At 47.0% G+C, this 24,493-nt stretch overlaps 1 pseudogene; it reads left to right on the forward strand.

Moving 5' to 3' along the window:
- The first annotated feature begins 3,841 nt into the window (after positions 1-3,841).
- LOC144120586 (uncharacterized) lies at positions 3,842-5,123 on the forward strand (annotated as a pseudogene).
- Positions 5,124-24,493: the final 19,370 nt, after the last annotated feature.

Raw genomic sequence — 24,493 nt, forward strand, 5'->3', positions numbered from 1 at the left:
GTTTCTCGCTACGCCACGCAAGAAGCCACAAGGGGCTTCCCAAGGCCAAAGAAGCACGTCGAGACTTGGCCAGCGTCCATATGCAGCTCTTCGAGGCGGCATCGTGCCGTGACCACGAGGGTTGACTACTTGGCGGCAACTGTGCCTGTATACCTACGCAGCGAACTTCGTCGAAAGTATACTTCCACAGCGCGGGAGCTTATTCGCTGGGTCTAACCACACTAAAACATTATTTTGCAGGTACGCTTCAAAGCGGGGTCCGATCAGCTGTCTACCAAGGCGTGCATTGAGCTTTCAGCTTACGCGTCTCTGTTTTAAACGTGCCGATGCCAGCTCGGCACGTGGCACGATTAACAACTTTCATGCACATTACATTCTGGGAACAGTGTGCTTACTCACGCGAAAAGAAGCGTGCGAAAAACATTATTTGCAACCTTAGCCCACGTGTAGTGCTCGCCGCCACCGAGATGACGCGACAGAATAAAAACTAACCAGCGCTTCTCACAGTTGCTCCCAAAGCGATACTCGTCTTGAAGTGAGCCTTAGCGCTTCCGCCAACTCAATTCTTTTTTATTCATGAAACGATGAGTGCGAATTTGTGATTAAACGGCAAATCCTTGTTCAGAAAAACTGCGCAGTCTCAAATAGGGGAAAACCTGGATGGCTATCGCAGGAAATCCTAGCAAATGCAACCTTTGTCCGTAAAACTCCGAGATTGAGTCTATTAAAACATTGCGTTTAACATTTAAATCATTTGTGCAGCACCCATTCGAAATAATCTCCCTTGCCGTATACACACCTTCCAGCGCTTCTTGAGGTCTTAGAAACAGTTGGAAAACACTTCTTTTGGCAGGGCTGCCAGCTCCTTTGTAGTGGTGTCTTGAATGGCCTCCACGCTCCCCATCCAGCGACCGTTTATGGCTCTCTTCACACGCGGAAACAGGGAAAAATCGCACGGCGAGAATTCAGGCGAGTATGGTGGATGAGGAAGTACAGTAACGCTGTGCTTGGCGAAATTCTGCGAATCTGAGAGCAATGTGCAGCCTTGCGTTATCGTGGAGAATGCTCCATTGTCCAGATGCCCGTAAGTCAGGGCGACGGCGTCGCAGTGCATCACGCATGTGTTGGAGCACGCGAATTTAAAACTCCTGATTCACAGTCTGCCCTTGTGGGACGAACTCGTGATGTATAACTATCAGCATCGTCTTTCCTTTGGTCTTCCATCGCCGCACCTTTCTTGACTCCGGAGAGCTTGTGGACCGCCATTCGGCGCTTTGCGTCTTTGTTTCAGGATCGTACTAAAACACCATGCTTCGTCTTAAGCAATGATGCTGTGGACGAATGCAACATCTTTCTCTGCCTCGGAGAGCAAATCAGCGCTCACTGATGCACGCGTGTCCTTCTGGTCCTGTGTGAGGGAGTGCGGCACAAATCTGGCATTCCCCGCGTTCACACGCAACATTTAGTGGCATGTTGTCTTACTAATGTAGAAAACATCTGATAGCACGCGTACTGTAATGGTGCGGTCTTGCTGTACGATTTCCTTGATCCAAGCCACGTTGTTTTCATTCCGTGAGATTGAAGGGCGCCCCTGCCTTGTGTCGTCATCCACCGACGTTCTCCCCAAAAACAAACCTCTTGTGCCACTCGAAAACTCGTGCCCGCGATGCCTCTCTGCCGTAAGCGTCACGAAGGAGCTTATACGTCTGTGTGGCAGTCTTGGCAAGCTTCACACAGAATTTTATGTTTACGCGCTGTTCGAGGCGGACGTTCATCTCTCCACATTCATTCACAGTAGAATGCGCTTACGACTAACGACCACGTAATTTTCTATATGTAGTGCCATCTAGCGGCTTCTACAGCAATTAACATGAATAGCTGAGGTAAGCTTGAAAAGATTGCGCTACTGATACGCACCAACATTTCTTTTGGGGAATCATTTCTGGAGAAGCAAATAACTCAGTCTCGAAACTTTACGGACAAAGGTTGCATGTTTAAAGCAAACATGGTAGTGAACTTAAAGCCTGTGCCAGTCGATGACCCGGAGCGCGTTTTGTTGCTCCACGAATCTGAAACCGCACTACGTTAAGAAATTTTGCTTCAAATGCCGAGTTGTTATTAGCCGAGACGGATTTAGTGCTTTTTCGCGGGCAGGGCTCTGCACGGCCGGATTTCTGCTACGCCATTAGCATTTCACGTACCGTCTTTTCCAAACGTAATCAGGTTGCATCGTTTGCTTCGCGGTCGTACAAAGCCCGGGATACATATGACGTTTTTTTCGACCATGTTCGCCCGGCAGAAAACGTCGTGGTGGGGCGATGCCCGGCCGGAGATACATGGAGCGAATAGACATGCACTTTTAGTTGGACGTACGCAGTGAGCTTGCGTCCGCAACGACACTGCGGGAAACAAATGGGCATGCGCAGAACGCAACGTATCTAGCCGCGCGTTGCGGACGCCCGCCCACTGTAAAGCATAGCGTAGCGTACGCAACGTGGGACGCTACGTGCTGCGTCGACAAGATGGCGGCGCCCAGCTCTCCGCTTCGGATAAATACTCGTTGCCGCTGGATTCTCTTACGCAATAGCTCACTCAAATGGAAGCGGTTCGCTTTTATTTCGTCTACTCTTGCCCACACGTACCGGTGTAAGCTATAACTAGCACCTGTTTTTCAGATAATTTGGCGATTTTTCAGATAATTTGGCGATTTTCAAGCTCCTAGGCCTAACTAAATGCGGTGTGCTTTCCTCGTAGCAACGACAACCTGGCGAAGCAGTTTTCTAGCTTTTAGTCAGTTATTACATTTGCTTCGGTTTACATTGTTTTTCTTCTTGGAACAAAAAAAAAGGCTCGCAATGCACTCACATTAGTTCAACTGAGCATTGATGTGCTTTGACTTCTTCTGACTAGATGGCGCTACTGTTTACGCGGTCGCCTGAGCGACGCTACGGCACGGCCAACTAAAAGTGTCGTGTTTACACTATTCACAGCGTACGCAACGTATTAAGAGATGCGTACGCAAACTTACTGCGTACGCCTCAACTAAAAGTGTCTAATAAGCGGCAGCCCGCCACCGCGTCTCTCACAGTGCGAAAGCAATGTAATCAACAAGTGGCAAATACCATTGAGCGAGGAACTCTTTGAGAACAGCGACGCTGACTCCTTCCTCTGTTAGAATAACGAAATTGTTCATTTAGACACCACTGTACTGATTGCAGCACGCGTGTATAGACATCTAAAAGGTTTTTGCGTGCTCGAATACATGCGGTCGCGTACCTTTCGATGCACGCTCAGCCCTGGCTACTATCGGCTGCGGTTTTCTTCGGCACTTTCGCCTCAGGGAGGAAAGGCGGGCATTTCGATCCAAGATTCGGTCGTGTTCTCCAAAAGAAGTGTCATTTAATGTCTGGTGAAGCGTTTATTTCCACGATAATAACATTTCCGTGCAATAACCACAACAGTGCTCGTCGGCCATGGCGGCCATGTTGGCGGCGGCGGAGGCGGCCAAACCGGAAGAACAGGCTTTCTGCGCTGTTACTGACTTGCTCCGGCTGCCGCTTCCGGTATCGCAGGACGCCGCGCGTCAATATCTGGCGGGGCCAGACATTACCCCCTGAACAGCTTTCAGGCCTGCGCCCAAAATTTTGACGTCACATCCGGCAGGCTGACACTTGCAGAAGCCGCATCGCTAGCGACATGATTTTAGTCCCTGCTGTACTTTCTTTCACGCTCCCTGCGCCGCGCGGGCCGGTTGGTTGCAGCGGCGTGGTCGCGTTTGTCGTCTCTCGTCGTTGTTTTGCGGCAATTTTGCTTCCGTGTGCGATGTGCAGTGGATACTAAAATGCCGAACAAGTGTTGTGTGCCGGGGTGCACCGGCAATTACGATACGGGCAGGAAGATACAAGTGTTTTCTTTCCCAAAAGACGACGACACTTTCAAGAAGTGGTTACACGCCATTCCAAGGAAGGACTTCGTGCCCACTTCGTACACTAAGGTAAGTAATGCTTATGGTACTGTTATGTGCTCCTGGTTGCTTTTACTTAATCAGCACGTTTACTGTGATACTTCCGAAGCTCTGATAGATTGATTGTGGCCACATTTCTTTGCTGCAAACACGCTTATAGACCAAGGGGCTAGCATTAGGCTATTTTAATAAGTGGATTCTGAGATCTTTACGAAACGTTAGTACGTTTGTGCAGGTTTGCGCCGATCATTTCGACGCTTGATGCATCGAGACGACGACATCGCACACGGATCCAAGAACAGGAAATGTTCTTACAGTTCGATTGCCAGTACCGTGGTTGCGCCGTGGATCGGTGCCTTCCGTATTTCCCAACTGCCCTTCGTACCTTTCAGCACCAGACAACAGGAAGAGAGAAGCACCTGATGCTAAGAGGAGCCGACAAGAAGCTTCCCAACTCGCCCGTGCGGTCAAAAGATCACTGGCGTCATGTGAAGCGGAGCAGGAGAGAGAACAATTTTCGTCACACGAAGAACTAAAGGCGCGCCTGCAAGTAGCCTCAGTGTCAATGCAGTGGACTGTGATTCATAAAGAAAAGTGTACGATGTTTTTGAACATCACCAACGATCGTGAACCTTGGTTGAAGGCGTCATTGACAGTGTTCGAAAACCTCCGGGTCTCAGCCTGCTACCAAGGATCCGCGATCAAGAATCTTGGCAGCGCTGTTGTACTTGACTCGGTTTGCAAAGTAAGCTCCGTGTTGGAAATTATGAACAATCTGTGCATGCTGTCTGGCGAGCGTTGTTGTTCTCGCCACCTGTCGCTTGCAGTAAATTCCCTTCTAGACAAATTGGAAGCAAGCATTAATGAAAACAAGAAAAGGGCTGTGAAATTTTTAAAGCAACAGCTAACACTGCTCTCTGCAAAGCGTATTCAGTACAGCACACAGGTAATGGTGTTTGCATGCATTCTCCACAAAATATCGCCGCATGCCTACAAGTATTTGAGAAAAACAAGTACACTAGCCTTGCCCCATCCGACACTATTAGGAAAGTGTGCTCATCTGTACAAATTTGCCCAGAAATTGATTCTTGTGATGCAACGTTTCTTCAGTATGTTTCCCAGAGATTTACACATCTGCAGCCACATGAAAAGACAGTGACGTTGATGCTTGACGAAATTCATATCAAGTCTTGTTTTGATTATAAGGGGGGCAGCATATGTGGTACTGCAGTGAATTCCAGCGAGGCAGCCACATCTGTACACATGTTTACGATGTAAAGTCTGCTGAGCTCATTCTAGGATGTAGCACACATTCTTCAGGTACAAACCATGCAGGGTGACCAACTTCATGCCATACTGAAGAAGTTAATCATACGCTTAGAAGATGTTGGGTACAGGGTCATGCCGTTGTTTGTGACAATATCTCTCTAAACAGAAAGGTAATGAAGACGTTTCTGCCAAAGCCAATGCTTCGTCATGTTTATCCACATCCGGCAGATCCAGGTCGGCCATTATTTTATGTGGTAGATGCTGTACGTCTTTTGAAGTGTATCAGAAACAATTGGCTGAATCAGAAAAATGCGGAGACTTGCTTTTCCTACCCACGCTTTGAGCCTTCAAACATTGATGTTCGTCCTGAATACAAAATGACTGCCTCATTTAAGAATTTGAGAGATTTACATAAACAGGAGTCATCTCTACTGATAAAGTCTGGGCATGGCTTGACATCCAAGGCACTTAATCCGGGCAACTTGGAACGGCAAAATGTGAGGCTGGTACTGTAGGTTTTTAATCCGCACGTAGCCACAGCCCTGGCAGCTCTCAGTGGTGAAGCTGATTTTCAACATGCGGCAGCAACAGCTGATTTCAACAAAATCATTCTTCGCTAGTGGAGTATTGACAACGTAAAAACGCCGAATAAACGCTTCCATCATCGTACTGTTTACGAAGAACCCATGTCTTACAGTACAGATGACCAAAAAATAGCTTTTCTGAATGGTTTCATTACCTGGCTCGATGTCTGAGAATTTTATGGGCATGACGCTGGGGTCATTACCCAGGACACATTGAGTGCCCTAAGGCTATCTGCTCAATTCTTACTGGCATTGGCAAAGTACTGCATAAGTGAACTTCATTTTAAGTACGTCCTACTAGGGAAAGTTCAAACGGATCCTCTCGAGAGTCGTTTTGGATAGTACCGGGAAATGGCTGGTGGGCCGTACCACATATCTGTTCAACAGCTTTGTGAGACAGAGGGCAAGACTCGCCTTTAAAATGCTCTGCCAAAGGCGAGCACTGATGACTTCAGAAACATCGAAGAGACAAACAGTGTCAGAGATGTAGGAACCTCCTTTAGTGTTCAAGTTGTAGACGCTGACCTTGATGCACTCAGAGAAGGAATTCCAGTTACTGGTTATGTCGGCAGGTATTGTGCGCATGCTACAATGAAAGTTTTAAAGTGTGAAAGTTGCCGAGGACACTTGGTTGTTACAGGAAGTGAGACTGAAATGTAAGAAGACACCCATTCCTTAATCGCACAACTGGACCGAGGTGGACTTAAGTTTCCCTCTGTCCTTGTGATTACAATAGTCATGTACACGGAAGTTGTAGTTACAAAGCTTGGGACGCAAAGTGCCTGCACACAATTTCTCCATGAGCCCAACCAAAGGAATGTCGTTCGGCAACTGACGCTCGACTCTCTACCGAGGCTTGAGGACATAGATGCATGTGAAAATGGGCATGCCTACGAGCTCCTTGTCACACTTGTTGCAAACTGTGCTGCAAACATAATGCTTAACAACTTATGCAAACAAACGAATGATCAACTTCATATTATAAAAGAACAGAAGGCAAAAAAACAGAAGAGCCCAAATCTTTCTTGAAAAGTAATTTTCCACAACTTGTACACCGCGCATTTAATTACTTTAATTTGCACTGCAGGTATTTTATTGCAGTTTCCTCATGTGATTTCTTTGGCGAACTTCGGCCTGTTGTAGTGCAATGAGCCTTCTTTTCTTTGCGTCATGCATGCTTTCTTGCCCAGAGTTTAAATGACACTTCTTTGTTTTTAATCTGAAATTTTAAAGCATTTTGGCAATTAAGTGCCATGTTGTTGTTTTTTTACCGAGCTGAACCTCAGACAGTGCCTGTTGTGGTAGGTGAATGACTTATTTGTCACACCTTTTGTCTGTATGTGCTCTTCTTGTGCAGTGTCTATTATTGTACTATTGTTGCAGTGTCTATTATGTATTATTGTATTAGTGTCTATATTATTGTGCAATGCAGTTTGTGCAGTAGGTTCCTTGTGCATTCCTGTACCTGCAGCAGTGAAATAAGTGGTTCTTTGTGTCACATATTTATTATAACTTAGTCCAAAGTTTGGTGACAAGTGTGTTTAATGTACTGTGGTTTCTTTGCATGTCTTCCACTCTACAAAGTAATATGTTGTGTTTTGTGCCATTGAAGGGCGGCCACCTACTCTGAAAAATGGATTAAATAATATTCTCTTCTGACCTACAGTTAAGATGCGAGTACGGTTTTCGTTTTCTACCTCTTGGCATTGCAATGTGCTATGTTCTGCTTCCTCTCATTCATCTGAAACTCGTACCGTGCCACAGGGCCTACTTTAATATACAGTCGTAAGTATCTGTAAATATGCATACAGACAGATTCTGCTGTGATAAATAAATATGTATAATCCTGTCCGTAATCTTAATCATTTGTCTTTGCCCTGATAAATCGCGCGAACCTGGCGGTCGACGAGCCTGTTTGTGGCGTCAGTTCCCGCAAGGCGAGCGCGCGGCAATCGCTCGCGGCCCTCAGCCGGCGCGCAGGGACGTCGTTGACGTCGCGTCACGTGACGCGCAGGCCTGAAAGCTGTTCAGGGGGTAATGGGCCAGATCGGCGGCGGCGGGCGTTTTTTTTTTCGAGGCTGGGAGTCAAATGCGCGAAGTCGGGCGAAAATCGCCTCCATGTATCCCGGGCTTAATAGAGCACGTCTGCCACACCTCAAGCTTTAAATATCTGTAAGGTAAAAAGAACCCTTGTCCTCACCTTTCAAGAAGCTTTAAGCGCTCCACTAATCAGAGTGAGAAGCAAACCATGCAGTACTTTGGCAAAGGCAGGACATGAAAGCGACACAGCATCATAACCAGAAAGCACTGAGCAACGCAGCGAGTCGCTGCTAAATATTTAATGAAGCATACACTAGACATAGAACTTTTGTTCGCTTACTACGACGGCATAATCTACTGACATATTCAATGAGTGCATTCCGCACGTACTATCCGGGCAAAGCTATTCAGGACGCGTGGAAAGCAATATGGGAGCATAGGTTCTGTCTTACAAAGACCACCTAATTTTGTTTCCGCACATTAGAGCACTTGTGTCCCGCCTTTATTTTCACAAGTAGTGTCTTGAATCGTCAGCTTATACCAGAGCCATCGGCTTCGATCGGCATACCTACGAAAGAAGCCAGTAGTCCTTAAAGCTGAGGAAAGCAATGGAATTTTTCTTTTTGGTTTCCTTTAAAATGCTCGTGGCACGACTTCAGCATAATCAGCGCCTTGCTTGGGTGGTGAAAAATTTCACTGGAGCGCCATTAGTTCGTACGTTAACTAATGTCTGACCACCAACGGGTTGTATTGCTATAAGCTTTTAAATCTTAATCTTTTTTTCACAGATCCCACATTGTGGAAAAACTGAAGATTATCGTCGACTCTGAAAGGTTCACAATAGGGGTTTCATAATTTTCATGAGGGTTCACAGTTTCACAATATGAAATTTTGTCCGGTTCTTCTTGATTTCTTCATTCTCTTACAGTGCTCAGCGGTATGTTTTCCTGTTAAATATCTCGGCTTCCTGCTTCGTCTCCGTTGCTTTTGAGACCGAACATTGTGACGAGGCGTGGCAAAAGATTTGTGTGTTTTCTGAGAAGGGAAAAACATTATGGCACGAAATAGCTAGGCCATTCCACGCCAAACGTCCCAGACGTTGCGCTCGAACATCTCCAATTTGTTCAAAAATAAAATCATGGAATCTCATCCTAACGTGTGTAATCAAAGCCTGAAATATTTTTGAAGAAAAAAATTTATTCTTGAGGTGTGAGGGCAGTTTGAATATTTAGAAAAGGCGGGAAGCCAGGCACTGCTCAATAATTAAAAAAAAATTCAAATCTTTTGAAAACACTTCATAACTTTCTCATTGACATTTGCACAGATTAAGGCTTTTGATACAGTTCGGAGCATGCAGCTTTATACTGCATAAATATTTTTTTAATGAAATGTATGAAAATGTGCCATTTTTGACCTGTTTTGTTTTGAATATAGACTTGCTCTCAGAAATTATTTAATAATTGTTTTATTTTTCTAGATGTCCAGTACCTATGACAAATGTTACAGATGATGACCGCGTACATCGAGGTAAAAAAATACTAATGTCGAAAAAAGTTTGTTTGGAGCCAAAAACACTAGTTAATTTCGCCCCAAGGTGTTCCCAGTAAAAATACAAGCAATAATCGGTTACGTAGAGAAGTTTATTGTATTTCATTTCTGAGATTTTTACCAAGGTATTTTTTGTTTAAAGTAAAAAAAAGAATTTTTGTAGTTGAGCTCTCGCACGGCAAGTCGCTTCGTCTCCTAACGCCTCTTCACTGCACAGCACGACATTACCGACACTGTGGCCAGACGAAATGTAGAGTTTTTGTTTTTAAGTGACGTGTGCACTGTAGGTAACCATAGGAACATTGAGTAGTCGAACAGGTATACGTGGGAAAAGATTTACTTAACGCTGTCGAGGCGGCACATGCCCAAGTGAGCTAGTTGTTCGGTGTACTTCTGTTGCACTGAGTCATTCTTGCCAGCGCCATGACAGACGTAAGTACCAGCATAAGAGCTTGTGAGACGCCAGTCTGAAAATGACCAGAACGATCCGGTGTTGAAACAGTCTGCGACGCAGCAGCACCACGTGGTACCCGACCCTTGTGGCCGTCAGAGGCTCATGCCCGGTTGTTTCCGATGTGAAGATGTCTTGGTTGTATTTGATTTAATCAGTGCAATTTCTGCATTAATACTCCAGCCACAAATGTAGACGAGCCACTTTGCTGGCGAAGCACCTTCATGCGAGCGACGGACCTACGGCCGAGCGGGCAGCGTTTACCGCCAGCGCGTCTCGCGCTACTCGCAGCAAGCCCCAGCGGTGTGCACTTCAGTCCTTCCCGTGTGCTCCGAGGCGCGCGCTCTCCGCGATCGTTTCGGATATAAATAAAGCACTTGTGATACGCCTGACATGCAAGCTGGCCAGCACACCTCGTGGTCTATGCGAGACAGCATGCTGAATACCCTTTTCCTTCTCTTGGCTGCCCCGCACCAAAGCGGGTCGGTTCGAACTTCGAAGGAGAAAACAATCTCGTCTATTGCATACCATCCGCCAAATGTCACACGATATCTTCTTTAGCTTCAGCCCTAAACATGCATGACAGCGAACGACGGCAAAATGCAGTTGTTATCCGGCCATTAGTGTTGTGCCATGCCAGATGCCGTGTTCTGCGGTGGACAGGTGTTAAGAGACGACGCAACTTGCGGCGCGAGAGCTCAACTTCAAAAATTTTTTCTCATTTTAAACAAAAAGTACCTCAATAAAGATATCAAAAATGAATTGCAACAAACAGTTCTATGTAACCCGCTATTGTTTGTATTTTTACTTGGACTACCTCAGGAGGAAAATAACGTGTGTTTTTGGCTCAGAACGCACTTTTAGCTACTTTAGTTGTTTTTTTACCTCGATGTACGCAGTTTCATCACCTGTAACATTTGTTATAGGTTCTAGATATCAAAAGAAATAAAACGGCTTTTTCAAAATTTTTAAGAGCAAGATGATATTTAAAATAAAAAACGATAAAAATGGCACATTTTCATACTTTATTTGATTTTTTAAAATATTTATGGCATATAAAACTGCATGCTTCGAAATATGTCGAAAGCCTGAATCTGTGTAAATGTCAATGAAAAAAGGGTGAAGCGTTTTCTATAAATTTGAATTTTTTTATTAATTATTGAGCAGTGCCTGCTTTGTTGCCTTTTCTAAATATTCAAACTGCCCTCACCTCCCGAATAATTTTTTTGGGCCAAAAATATTTTAGTCTTTCATTATACACAAATTAGGCTAGGTTCCCATGAATTTCTTTGAACAAATTGGAGATGGTCGGGCGCAGCAACGTCTGGGACGTTTGGCGTGGAATTACCGAGCTCTGCGCACCAGCTATCGTCAGCCACCGCAAACATATTGTTAAGGCGCGGTCAGACAGCGGCCAGCGCAGAATGCAGGCGGCTGCATTTCCCGCCGGCCGCACCAGACGCCGCAGGTCCGACCAGCCAAGTTCCTCCTTTCATTGGGGCATGGCCGGTCCGCCGCCGCTACTCCAGCCCGGCCGTTTTAGGGGCTGCGCTGCTTTGATAATCCACAACAGATGGCTTGTCGCACGTTTCGTGCAGATGGCGTGTCGGCTCACGGCCGGTCTCGAAGGGAGCGCGCGCTCTCTCTTACCGCCTGTGCAAGAAGGACAGTTGCGACCTACCAAGCATCTCTCCGGCGGCGCTGCGAGCCAACCCTCTCTGCTCGAAGAGAGCGGCTGAAATGTTTGCTGGAGGCAGCCTCGGCGCTCGCTGGTTCTGACGCCTTGCACATGTTACTGAACGGCTGCTGCCAGCGTTGAACAAGAACCTGCAACCGTGTCTTATGCGGCCATCGCTATAAGCATGCAAAGGAGGGAAGTAGTAGATGGATCTCAAAACATTGAAGTTGGCATGCAATGATGGCGCATAGCTCGGCTGGATCCTTTGGTACTGGCTCCATTAAAGGTGAAGCAAGGTATTTCAGTAACCAGGGTTAGGAAATATTTATTTTCATCCCAAAGGCCGGCACAGTGTCTGTCGTAATAATATTAATTGGTTTTTGGTGGAAAGGAAATGGCGCAGTATCTGTCTCATATATCGTTGGACACCTGAACCGCGCCGTAAGGGAAGGGATAAAGGAGGGAGTGAATGAAGAGAGGAACAAATAGGTCCGTAGTGGAGGGCTCCGGAATAATTTCGACCACCTGGGGATCTTTAACGTGCACTGACATCGCACAGCACACGGGCGCCTTAGCGTTTTTCCTCCATAAAAACGCAGCCGCCGCGATCGGGTTCGAACCCGGGAACTCCGGATCAGTAGTCGAGCGCTGTCGGTATTTCAAAATCTATTCGGACAATAATAACATTTGCCGCTTCAATGCGTTCAAACGCATGTGTTCAATCTGTTCGCACTGCACGAAACACGATAGATAAGAAAGATCATTTGCTCTTTGGAACTCTGACAATGTTTCCCATACTAAAAAGAACTTACAACAATAACAAAAACTGCTTGTAATAAATTATACAACATTGTCGTGTGACTAACAGTTCCGAGTGATGTCGTTTAGTGCCTGAAATGCTTTCCCGTTGGTTTGTGGATAAACCCAGACGGCTTGTCATTTTGGTCTGGCAATTTGTTTGTGTAATTGACGAGAAGAATTACGAGAAACTTTTTAGAGATCAGGTGTGCTAAGCGTTTGGCGTGGCTCCTGTCAACACCTTCCGGGCAGCATAGGAGGGGACAATCTTCAAGGCGTGGCTCAACGATTAGTTTTAAGGTTTCAAGAATAATTTGCTCGTGGAAGATCCTTGAAGGCCTATTAAAAAAACGTCGCAATAATTTCCAAGAGAGCTAGAAATTCTGGCTTTGGGTAATGAAGTTCACCATTCTCCTGGGCACCCAGAAGTTTGCAAAGGGGGCTGCAGTCTTGTTCGTCGTCACAAGCATAATGCAAGCGTCACACCCAAGAACACTGATAAGTTTGGCAATATAGCCGCCTACGTACACCAATCCTGAATAAGCAACAGACGCAGGCGGAGCTGGAAGATGTGCTCGCAGAGCTTTCAGTTCTTCAACTACATCTTGGGGAACCGATGCGGCCGCTTCTTCAGCGTCTTAACCTTGATTAGTGGCTTCTCTCGATGGCAATGCTTTTTTTTACAATGTGATCCAGAGCTGCTGTAACGGCTCTTGCGTCTAGGGCGTCGTTACCACCGCACATTAAGCACAATTTTCCGAACAATGCCTCGACAGGATCCCTGTTAAACTTTCTAGTGAGAACGTAGTTGACGCTTCTTCTCAGTAGAAATTCAGTTACCCCCACTGTGGATTTCATGGTGAAAAGTAGGGCACAGTACGTTTCCTCTGTGAAGTTCCCAACGCCAGTGGCGATAGAACAGTCTTGAATATTCTTCACGTAGCTGCAAAACTCAGTTTGCAGCCACAGTAGCCGGCCATCGTCTTCCTTGGAGATGGGCATTTTGCAGTCACTTCCCTTGTATGTTGTGCCATGAATGTCGAACTATTTCTTCATAACTTTGATGAACTGGATCGTAGATGTTGCGTCCTTGAAAGCAAAGAGAATGGAGCTGACTCGAGAGTTCTTCTGGAGGTGCTCCAGAGCCGTGGTAACTTGGGGCGAGAACACCTGCAAGGTGCGTAGCATGTTCATTTTCTGACACATGCTTTCGTGTCAGCATTATGGTTAACTTTACCGTCATTTCCTTCTGGTGCTCATACAGTTTCTGCACAAATGCACCGCTGATGAGGCCAGTGCCGTCTGTGAGCTCCCGTTACAAAAATTGGGTGCGGGCATTCCTGAAAACATGGGAAGGATCAAAGCTTAAAAAATTACTCTTTCATCACACTGCGGATGCTTCACTATAGTTGACAACAAACCGTTCCCCATGTGCTGAAACATCGTTCTGTTGGGTCAGTAGTTATTCGTAACGATACGAATGACTACAAAGCTGCATTCCTCAGCTGCAGAGATGACGTCCTTCGTCCGCGCATACAAGTCTCTCCCGCTGAGTTGCTTTGTAAAGTAATATGAACATGGTATCTTGTACGATCTGACCACTCCATGAAGCACGAAACATAGCACTCGGTAAACAAGCGTTTCATTCTTGGTACGTGGCGCACCGTTTCCTGGCTTGTCTCTGATGCCAAAAACCACGCCGGACTTCCGATCATATATGCACTTCGGCTTTATTGCTGCTTCATTGATTATTAATGAAGCCATGTGCTGTTTATGGCTGAGAGGGGAAGCCTCCTGAATTAACCTTTTTTTCATGGCGTAACTCATTCCAGAAGAAGATGAGCTGGTACCAACGTAGCGCTGTAGTGTGCACTTAATTTGCAGTGTTAGGAGAGTAGTACGGTCACGATTATAACCATCCGGTGAAGGAAATCGCCATATCACGCCCTCTTTGATTACTTCTTCGGGATAAGACTGGAATGTCTTCTGATATCCGTTGATTTGGTGAAGCAGGAAGGCAGCCTTTTTCTCCCTTTTTTCAGCGTCTGAAGCAATATTCTTAAGAGATGAGTAGAGCTTGTCGTCGCGATATGTGGATACCACCTTCCTTTCTGCTTGTAGCTCTTGCTGTGCTTTTGAGACCTTGCAGCGATAGTACGCTACCTGTGAACGAAGCCTCACTGTCATTAAAAGGTATCGGCTAGCTCGCTGCGCATCGTAGTTTCTTGTTTGCGTGCATATAGTAGCAATCTGCTTGGTTTCACCTTCCGGCGACTCTAACATAGCATGCTCGCAATTTTCGGGCTCTGCCTTTCGTTTTGCTGGCTTCCTAGAAGAAACAATGTCTCGGACCTTTAGGGTCCTGCGTGCTTTCTTTGCACTGGGTGCTAGGTAAGAAGGATACCCTTCAAATACAGTTGTGACCACACCGGCAACCAGTTTTCTTATTTTTAGAATCACTTACGTAGTCACTCGCAAAGAAATCCTTGCTGCATACTGTAGTCGAGGGTGATTTGTCATTAATGACGAGATTCTCCCGAGAAATGTTTTTTTCCCATTTGGTGCGCAGTTCCTGGTCAACTGGAAACTGGTGAAACAACACACCGGGAATCTTTCCGGACCATGATTGACAAAACGGCACACAACAGTGCACCATGGCAACACTATAGCGAAGCTTCACTTCACAAGTTTGTGAGACGAGTATCTATAAGTCCGAAGCAGAAACTTACTGAGGAAGGTTAAATTGTCAGCATGGCGAGCGAAGAATGAGGCAGGCCTATTGATGATTTCACGTGGCAAGCCTTTCGTTCACACGTTTAAGCACAGCGACAAAACGAGCACGTGAAAAAATGGGCCCGCGCGCGCGGCGACTTGCTGCTCCAAACCGGCTGCGGCGCCCCCGCAGCATGGATGGACGGACGGACGGACGGACGGACGGACGGACGGACGGACGGACGGACGGATGGATGGATGAATGGATGGATGGATGGATGGATGGATGGATGGATGGATGGATGGATGGATGGATGGATGGATGGATGGATGGATGGATGGATGGATGGATGGATGGATGGATGGATGGATGGATGGATGGATGGATGGATGCGGCCGAACCCTTTAAATCGGGCGGTGGCTCAAGCCACCCAGCCATGACATGAAATTTTACTCTTGTCTTGATTTTAGCCACAAATCAGATAAACTTCGCTTGGTTACTTCTACCCGCTTAAAATCTACTTTCCCTCACTGCCCTTAAACCCCAATGCCTTGAATAAATCATCCCCGCTGCTTTCCACCATAGGGCGAAGCCCTTTACAGAAAAGTATCAAGCTAGCTATATTCTAAGTCCTTTCTAACTAGCTCGAGTCTAACTTAAGTAAATTTTTCAGTTTATTTCGCATATTAGCCTGCCGTAAGCTTGAATAATCTAACATGGCTTAGGCTATCTGCCACCGTTCTGTGTTTCTTGACAAAAGTAGCAAATAGATTTATTTAGTGCAGTTGCGATCGTTTCAGTAAATGAAGTTCGGTTCGATATCTGAATTCTATGATATATATGCCATTCGATGAAATGATCTCCAAGGTACACTTCCGGAAGTTACTGACGCTGCAAAGCCACAGTCGGAACTGGCTTTTAACGTTCCACCACGAGAAAACTACAAATCTGCGCTATTAACAGCTTCAGCTTTACACCGTTAGCCTACGATGTTCACAGCGTGCTGCGGCCAATAAAGATAGCAGCGTCAGAGAACCGGCCTAAATATTGCTATTTTCGGATATTACTATATAGCTGAGAAATAAAAATAGTTGTAGAAAAGTGCTTACCATTTTTAAGTTCCCTGAAATATATAATTTAAAATAGTACCACGTGACAGCCTGGCTCATCGTTGCTAAAAAAGGTTTCCGATTACTTTTTATGTGAAACTAGTTATCGCCCAGCATATTACAGAGGGCGTCTGGAAGCTGGTTGCGTGTGCCGACGTTGGGAGAGATGCTGCTGCGTTAAAATTGATTCCATGCTATTTGATGACTTGTGCTTCAGCTGGAAGAATGCATGTGAGGATTCGAAAACTGGTGCTTAAAACGCTGTTTTAAATACAAAAAGATCAACACGAAATTTTGCGCAGCTAAAAAATGCACCCGCGGGCTTGCACGTAATAACACTGCCATTACTGGAAACGGTCCGTTCGTGTTTGAACATGATATAATGGTGCCTAGGGAGCCCGTCTCGATTTCGGATGCCTTGCTTCAGAAGAGTGCACCAATATTACACGGGTCGAACCACAAAGCGTTCTCAGAGTGAAGGTTTGACGCAGCTGTGCTAAAAAAAAAAATGCGTGGCTGTTCTAAATAGCGGCATGTCATTGTGCAGAACCTGCAAGTATGCATAGCGGATACTATATGTCTGGTAAAGGTGTCCCGATTGCCGCGTCATTTAAAACACTCAAACGGATATCTTTGTTTTCCACAATTTAACTTGGAGCCTTTTCGTTAACGTCGCAGTTTTTGATCGATGTGTGGCAAGATTTGTTTCCAGGTCTGGACATAACCTTAGAGTGCCTGTCAGTGCTCTCCACCTCCTTCATTCATATTCTCCTAGCGATTTCACGCCTGTGGTCCGGGCCTGCAGCCGTGTGATCCGTGACAACTATTCTACAGTTCCCGGCCAGTTGATAATAACTTTTATTCTCATCTAGTTTTGCTCCGAACCTTCTGTGTTCAGTGCGTAGAGGGGCGTTCAACCATGGGCCATTCCTCTCTGGGCCCTGAGTTATGTCCCCAGCAAATCGGAGGCTACTCAAACTGTCACGATTGAACTCCTGCTCTTATCCGAATCCATCGCTCTGAAGGCATCTCGCAAACGCGATGGACAGCAACGAAAAAAATTGCGTCGCGTCGATCTACTATTAATTCGTGTTCACCACTTTTATAAAAAGAAAGCAGTTTCTGCAACGAGGGCCAGCTTTGTTGAACTACGTTTTGATACTCTTGAACAGCGACTCAATGTGTTGGGGACGCTCTCGCTCGTGATGTAGTTCCTTGTAAAATGGTTTCCACTGAAATCAGCTTGGACGAGATTACGAAAAGCAAGAAAATATGCCTCCAATTAGTAGAAATAATCGTTAAAAGACTACAGGTGTTAACAAGACGGAAAGCAGTCAATTACAGAGAAAAAAGTGCCCCATTTTGTTTTCCTAAGAAGCCGTGACGTCACGGGAGTCATTTTTGGTCGCACAGGCTACCTTCCGCTGCGTACGCGGAAAAAGGTTGGCGATAAGCGGATTACGGAGAACGTATTGCCTTTCACCGCCTTAATCTGGCCCAGAGGTGGCGGCCGCTACGATGTTGGTGAAAACAGTATTGTGAAGAATACTACGGATGTAGGAAGTGCAAGGTAATGAAACAGGCAACCAGACACAGACAAAGCCACTAAGCAGGTACCAACTCGTCTCTTACCCCCCCCCCCCCCCCCCCCCCCAGAGAGGAGCGCAGTGGGAAAATTTCGGGAGAGGAGCGTCCATAAAAGCAGCGCATTCCAAAAGGGCTGCATTAAATGGCATCCCAAGTCAGCATGTCAGCAATAGGAGAGGTGTTTTTCAGAAGCAAGGAAGGGCGCTCTTCTTATTCACGATTTTTCTCTCCTCCTGAAGACCTTTCTCTTTTCCTTCTTGCTATACACGTTTCCACATACCGTCATATTGCTGGCTACGCTGCTTTTTGTAGCTGGCGCTAAAATTATCGCACCTGCGCTTTAACTTCCGGCTCTCTAACTTCCTCCATTCACCCCTCTGCGCCAGGAGCCCGAACAATGAACAACCCACACATCACGGAACGGCGACGAAAGCCTAGCTTTTCCTCTTCTTGCCTAGGCTCTGCTGCAGATAGTGCGCGACGATCCGGAGTTTTCCTTCTCAAGAAGAATTTGAGGTGTTGTTTGAGTTCGAGACCTTTTAGTTGAAAAACAAGCTTTCTGGAAAAGATGATTTACTGGCATCCGCATGTGGTCAGTTGACAACTTGCAGAATAGTAGCACCCTCCGCAATATAGCACATATTTCTCAAACGAAAGCCCTTGTTCACATTTCCGCATTCCTGTTCGAAAAGGAAGAGCGAAGATGCTTTCTTATCTGTATGAGAGAGAAGTTGTTGAATGGACACAATGAATAGCCAAAAGTTCCAGTGAATCCAAAATTTCTACTGACTCTCCTCGTCCTCCTGTCCGCCTCCTGTACCAGCACCGGTCTCTAGCTTATCCACAATAAACGCTCGCTATCTATCCTTTTGTGCGCAGAGCATGGATGCAAACGCGAGGGACAGGTCGAGACAGGTACAGTGGTGCACCATAGTACCATTCGGCAGCTGCCCGTTACACTCGCTCACGAAAATTGGTATTAACCTGCGGGGCTTCAGGTTCACTGACATTAAGGGGCATCACTCTCTCTTCTTTTGTAGTAAGATTACAATGGAAGGCGATTGACTCACCTTTTCTCTGTTGGCAGAGCAGGAAATGAAAAGGCTGTATGTGAAAGAAAAATATCGGTTTCAACTTTCAAAATTCCAGAAAAACCGACTTACAAGAAGTTGCTTTCCGACAAACACCCTTGTTCACAGACTGGTTTTCACTTCCTACTCTACCCACAATCGGGGCTAGCGTGAAGAGAGATGAGTCAGTCGCCCACCATTGTAATTTTTTCAGAAATGGAGAGGGCTATTCACCTTAATCTGTGCAGACCTGAACTAAAGATGGTTGCCATCAATTTTTGGAAAATGGGAAAACGCCGGCCCGACGAGAGGCGAACCGCTCTGGCCGGGCCGGCGGAGGCTGACGCGCTCGGAGCGGAATCGACACATGCTGCTAGTGCCGCTGGTTGGTCGGGGTACAGTGCTCTAGAATATGGGTAGTGGGTTCAGGAGCCGGCGCGCTCCATGCGATGCGGTGAGGCGGCGAGTGTCGACAGGTCCCGGATGTAAGCGGTGGCGCTGTTGTAGCGTGGGCTGTAGGCTCGGCGCGCCCGCGCGCGCGGCTAGCAGTCCCGCCAAGCTGCCTGCAGCTGTTTGTTGCTTTTTGTGTGGTGCATTTTTCCTCTTTGTGAGTTCGCGGCGTTAAGACTACGGTCATGCCGAATCGTCGGCGCCAACGGCATTGTTTTGCTCCCGGCTGCAAAACGGAATACCAGTGGACGAGAGGCGATCAGCCGTCGCTCTTCGCTGTGCCAAATGATGAGAACCGACGGAAGCAGTGGGAACGCAACCTTCATCGAAAAGATAAAGTTTTGGACGAAACCTGCTGTGTGTGTGAGCTACATTTCGAGCCATCATGCATTGTGAGGGACTTTATACACATCATTGACGGAAAAGAAGTCCGCATCCCGCGTGGAAAGCCGGAACTTTTACCCGATGCGGTGCCAACTTTGCTGCCGAACGCGCCGAGCTATCTGTCAAAGAAAACACCGCTACAGAGACCACCTAGAAAGAGGAAAAGCACAAGTACATATCCTAATGAAGCGAAAAGACCACAAAGTAATGCTTCCGACGCTAACATGGAATCGAGGTGTCCGGGCATTGACACTGAGAGTAGCGTGTTGGCGAACGACCAAGACCCTTGTGAAGTTGACGAAGCATCTGTGCCGGACGATTTTTCTAAGCTGGATGTTCCTTCAAAGCCAGGACAGTGAGTTTACTGCAATTTGCGACAAAGGAGGGTTGCTCTACCCGTCTCGTGTGCTTTTTTTGATAATGAGAAGGCTGGAAAACCTTTTCACAACTTTTTTTAGTCAGGAAAAGCTGTGCAGTAACAGCATAGTAGATGTTATGGTGCTGGGAAAATCTCAGATTTCATGTGGTGTAGGGTGCAGCCAGCACTCAGAAGCGCTCACAGTCAGCATTCTCAAGTTTTATGTTTTGACAAGGCTGCATTTTTATGTTAAATCAATCAATGAGTCGCGAGAAGCTCGCAGGAAAAAGAAGCTTCATGCTAAGATGGGCAAGTGCTCATAGTCGCGCAAACAAGAAAACACGGCATTCGTTTGAGAAATTCAAAAATATGTCTCACACTGTGCATACATAGTTGGAGCGCTGCAATAAAGGAGTGCTTTGTTTTATAAAAATTATTTTATCTTGTCGCATTCATCAGCGTTTATACATCGGCGGCAATTGACCCTTCGTTTTGATGAAAAAAATGCATGCATCAAAACAACAATTAAAACAGGGGCATGAAATCTAAAGTTCGACGAAAACTCGTCCGGTCAGGTAGAAGATTCATGTAAAAAGGAAAGGAACGCCGACCAAAGGTTGTTAGAAAAAAAGACGTTTCGGCTTCCCTACGGAAGCCTTGATCAGAGTTATCAAGGCTTCCATAGGGAAGCCAGAGCGTCTTCTTTTTTAACAACAACCTTTGGTAGGCGTTCCTTTCCTTTTTACAAAACAGAGGCATGCATACCACACTTAAAATTATCGCATTCACATATAGTACGCTGTACACACAACGGTCTCTAAGTGAAGCGTTTTTTTTTATTCCAATTTCTTGTTGCCCCGCCCCTCTACTAAAACACTTCCGATGGCTCAAGCTGGAGTACACTCGGCCACGTTTGCCGACAGCTTCGAGTTGGCCGCTGGATAACCCCGATGATCGATAGAATGTTTGCTCCTCTCCCCGTACTCAGCCTTTCCTATGGGCGGCGATAATACTAGTATGCACTAACGTTGAAATATGGGAGCCGTACCTGCAGAAGAGCACGATCAGCGTTGCGAAGCATTAACGGGGCCGCTCGTCCGCACCACCGCGCTATCGGCTGTTGGCTACTACTACATCTAATTTTCTTGATTCGCCGACAATATCTGTGTACAGCTTCACCTATTTGTAGGACCTGTTTTAAAAGACAGAGCCTTGCTTATTTCTCCGACGATTCTATGCACAGCGCGCATCCACGGCGCGGCGCGCCGCATTTCATACAGCCCATGCTCTAGTGGCGCCATCTGGTATCGTCGACACAAGTCGCCTCACCGCTGGCCGCTCCCTGAACCCACTACCCATATTCTAGAGCACTGTAGTCGGGGTGCGCCGAAGCCGCTGAACGCGTCGGCGGTCAAGCAACCTTGTAGTGTAGAGGGCAGTGTTGGCGGTAACGCGTTACCAGTAACGGCGTTACCGGTAACGCGTTACTTTTTCCGGTAACTTAGTAACGTAATCGTTACCATTTGGAACCTGTAACGGGTAACGTACTTACGTTAACATTTTTCGGTGACGTGAGGTGTTGCGTTACTAGTTACATTTTCTTAAAGTTGTCGCCCGCTCCATTCCCTTTTTCTAGAAAAAAAACGCAGAGCACCTAAAGTGATGCTTCAAATAAACAAACAGGTGCTTTCGACGACCTTTGTAGTGGCTCACATGCATGCCAGAATATACCTGCCCTTCACGAAGCAACCAACTAAAAAAAACACAATAGCCATAAAGCACGAAACATGTGCACGAACACGCATTCCCACACTCGCCTTCGCCAAGCTCCCCTTTCCGAACCACTCACACGCACAACTCTCTAAAGAGTGGAAGCATGGCGAGCATTATTGAATATCACGTTTTTCAGACACTGTAAATTTCATCAGAGTTCAGCGATCAGCCAAGGCTCGCAATCGAAAAAGGACTTTTGGCGTCCGAGACAGAGATGCTACCACTCCGCCACGACGGATCAAGCTTTCAACCTGAATAAAGGCGCATCAAGTGAATGAAATCTTCCGATGCAGAAGTCTCCGTGCTTTCGCTATGTATATGCTTGCCTAAAACAGCTAGGCCATCAGCAATTTTTCGGAGACCTCCACTACAGCACCTCTTCCTTCATTCATTCCCTCCTCCATCCCTTCCTTTTACGGCGCTGTGGTGGTGGTGAAAAGCCTTTATTTGATGAAAGAGGTGAGGCTCTTTAAAGAGCCCAGCAATGGGTGGAGTCCTTATTCCGGGACCCCATTGGTCGAAGCCGCCAGCTTTGCCCTCTTGACCAAAGCCTTTTCGGACTGAAGGTCCGAACAGCCAAGCAGGGCCGCCTCCCATTCCTCTCTGGTAGGGTTGGGGTGGGGGGAGAGAGCTGAGTTGGGCTGGCAAGCCCAAACCATGTGGTAGGTGTCAGCCACCTCCCCACAGTGTTTGCACCTGCCAGTGAACGCGGGATCGAAGTGTTTTAGTACTGCCGGGCACAGCATTGTGTTCGTGAATAATCGGAGTAGAACGCGTTCGTTTGCTTTCCCCAGTCCCTTTGCAGGGGCCGGGTAGAGGCGATGCCTATCCTTGTAATAGGATGTGATAGCTTTGAAGGAGAGTAAGTAGCTACCTTCAGGTTCCAGGTGCTCAGGAGCCAATGGGAACGCCCGGTGAATGAGTGCTCGGGTCGCCGCGTCTGCAGCTTCGTTTCCTGCTACGCCCTGATGGCCCGGAGTCCAAACCGGGCAGCGGGGTGTAGGATCGGTATCCCGGCTGCAGTTCCTCAGTATTCATTCAGCTAGTGGAGTTATCCAGCCAGCCTCATAAATGCGACATGCCGAACATGAGTCTGTTATTATGTGTTTGGATTTTGAATCAGAAGCAGCTAGGGCGATGGCAACCTCTTCAGCTTGTATTGGGCCTGGGGCTCGAAAAGAAAGCCCATCCACCTGTATTTCTTGATGTATGACCGCGGCCGTGTACCACCCCCGTGGGTAGGCCCAGCTACATCCACGTAAAAGACACCATGTTTGTTGCCATAGTGGTGCGCTAAGGCTTCCGCCCTAGCCTGACGACGACCACTATGATCCTCCTTGTCCATCTTAGTGGGGAGGGGTCGAACTCTGACAGCGCGTCTCCAGAGTTCGGGCACTCGGACGCGCTCCTGAATGTGAAAATCATGTTGGACGTGAAGGCGGGCTAGCAAGTGCCGACCCGACTTCGTTTGGTCTAGCCTCATGTATTGATTTGAGAGATGGGCTTCCTTGAGTTCATGAAAAGTGTTCACCACTCCCAATGCAAGAAGTCTCGCATTGGAGGTGGACACAGGAAGGTCAAGTGCCCTCTTCATCATTTTGCGGAGTATTACCTCAACTTTATCTTCGTCGTGTTTCCGCAAGGGTAGAAAAGAGACCGAATAGAGGATTCGGCTGATTACGAAAGCATGGGCCAGCGGCACGGCATCCCTGCTTCGCAAACCCCCTCTCTTGTTGGAGACGCGCCGGACCATATGGCCTACTTGGTCTCCAACGTTGCGGAGTTTGTGCAATGTTGTGTCTACTCTTCTTTGGTTATGGATGAAGAGCCCGAGTATTCGAATCTCTTTGGCCTCGTGTATGGGGCCACTTGCTAAGGAGAGATGTATTTAGGTAGTGTCCTTAGGGGATGTCCTAAGGTGCACAAATTCAGACTTGTTGGGTGCGCATTGGAGACCACAGTGCCCTGCGTAGCGATCCACTACGTGAGCGGCTGTTTGCAGGCATTCCTCCATGCGCCCTAAGTTTCCCTCTGTGGCCCAGATTGTGATATCATCGGCATACAGCGGATGCCGTATGCCTTCAATACCATTCAACTTGTCTGGGAGATGCAGCATCGCAAAATTAAAGAGTAGGGGGATAGCACCGCGCCTTGTGGTGTCCCCCGCGTACCCATTTGATACGGACCAAATTCTTCCTCTTGGACTCTGATTAGTGCGGCTCGATCGGTCAGGAAGTCTTTGATATAGTTGAAAGTGTTGCGGCCACAGTTGGTTTCATTGAGGTGTCTCAGTATGACGCTGTGTTTGATGTTCTCGAAGGCTCCTTTCAAGTCCAAGGCCAGGACGACCTTGTCATTGTGTGGGTGTTCGACTGGTTGTATATGTCTCTGTTGAGCTGGAGGAGTACATCCTGTGCTGACTTATGTAGGCGAAAGCCGAACATAGTGTCTGGAAATGTGTTTCTTTGCTCCAAGTATTCAGAGAGCCTATCCCGCACCATGGTTTCCATCAGCTTGCCCACACACGAGGTGAGCGAGATAGGCCTCAAGTTGTCTGTGTTGATTTCCTTTCCCGCCTTGGGGATGAAGGTTACTAGGGCTGTTTTCCAATCAAGGGGGAGCGGGTTCTCGCCCTTCTATATAGTGTGTATGTATTTCAGAAGAGCCTCATACGCCTGGTCAGAGAGATTGGCCAGCAGTTTAACTGTGACTCTGTC

The sequence above is a fragment of the Amblyomma americanum genome, chromosome 1 (genome assembly GCF_052857255.1).
Source record: "Amblyomma americanum isolate KBUSLIRL-KWMA chromosome 1, ASM5285725v1, whole genome shotgun sequence".
In the NCBI taxonomy this organism is placed as follows: Eukaryota; Metazoa; Arthropoda; class Arachnida; order Ixodida; family Ixodidae; genus Amblyomma; species Amblyomma americanum.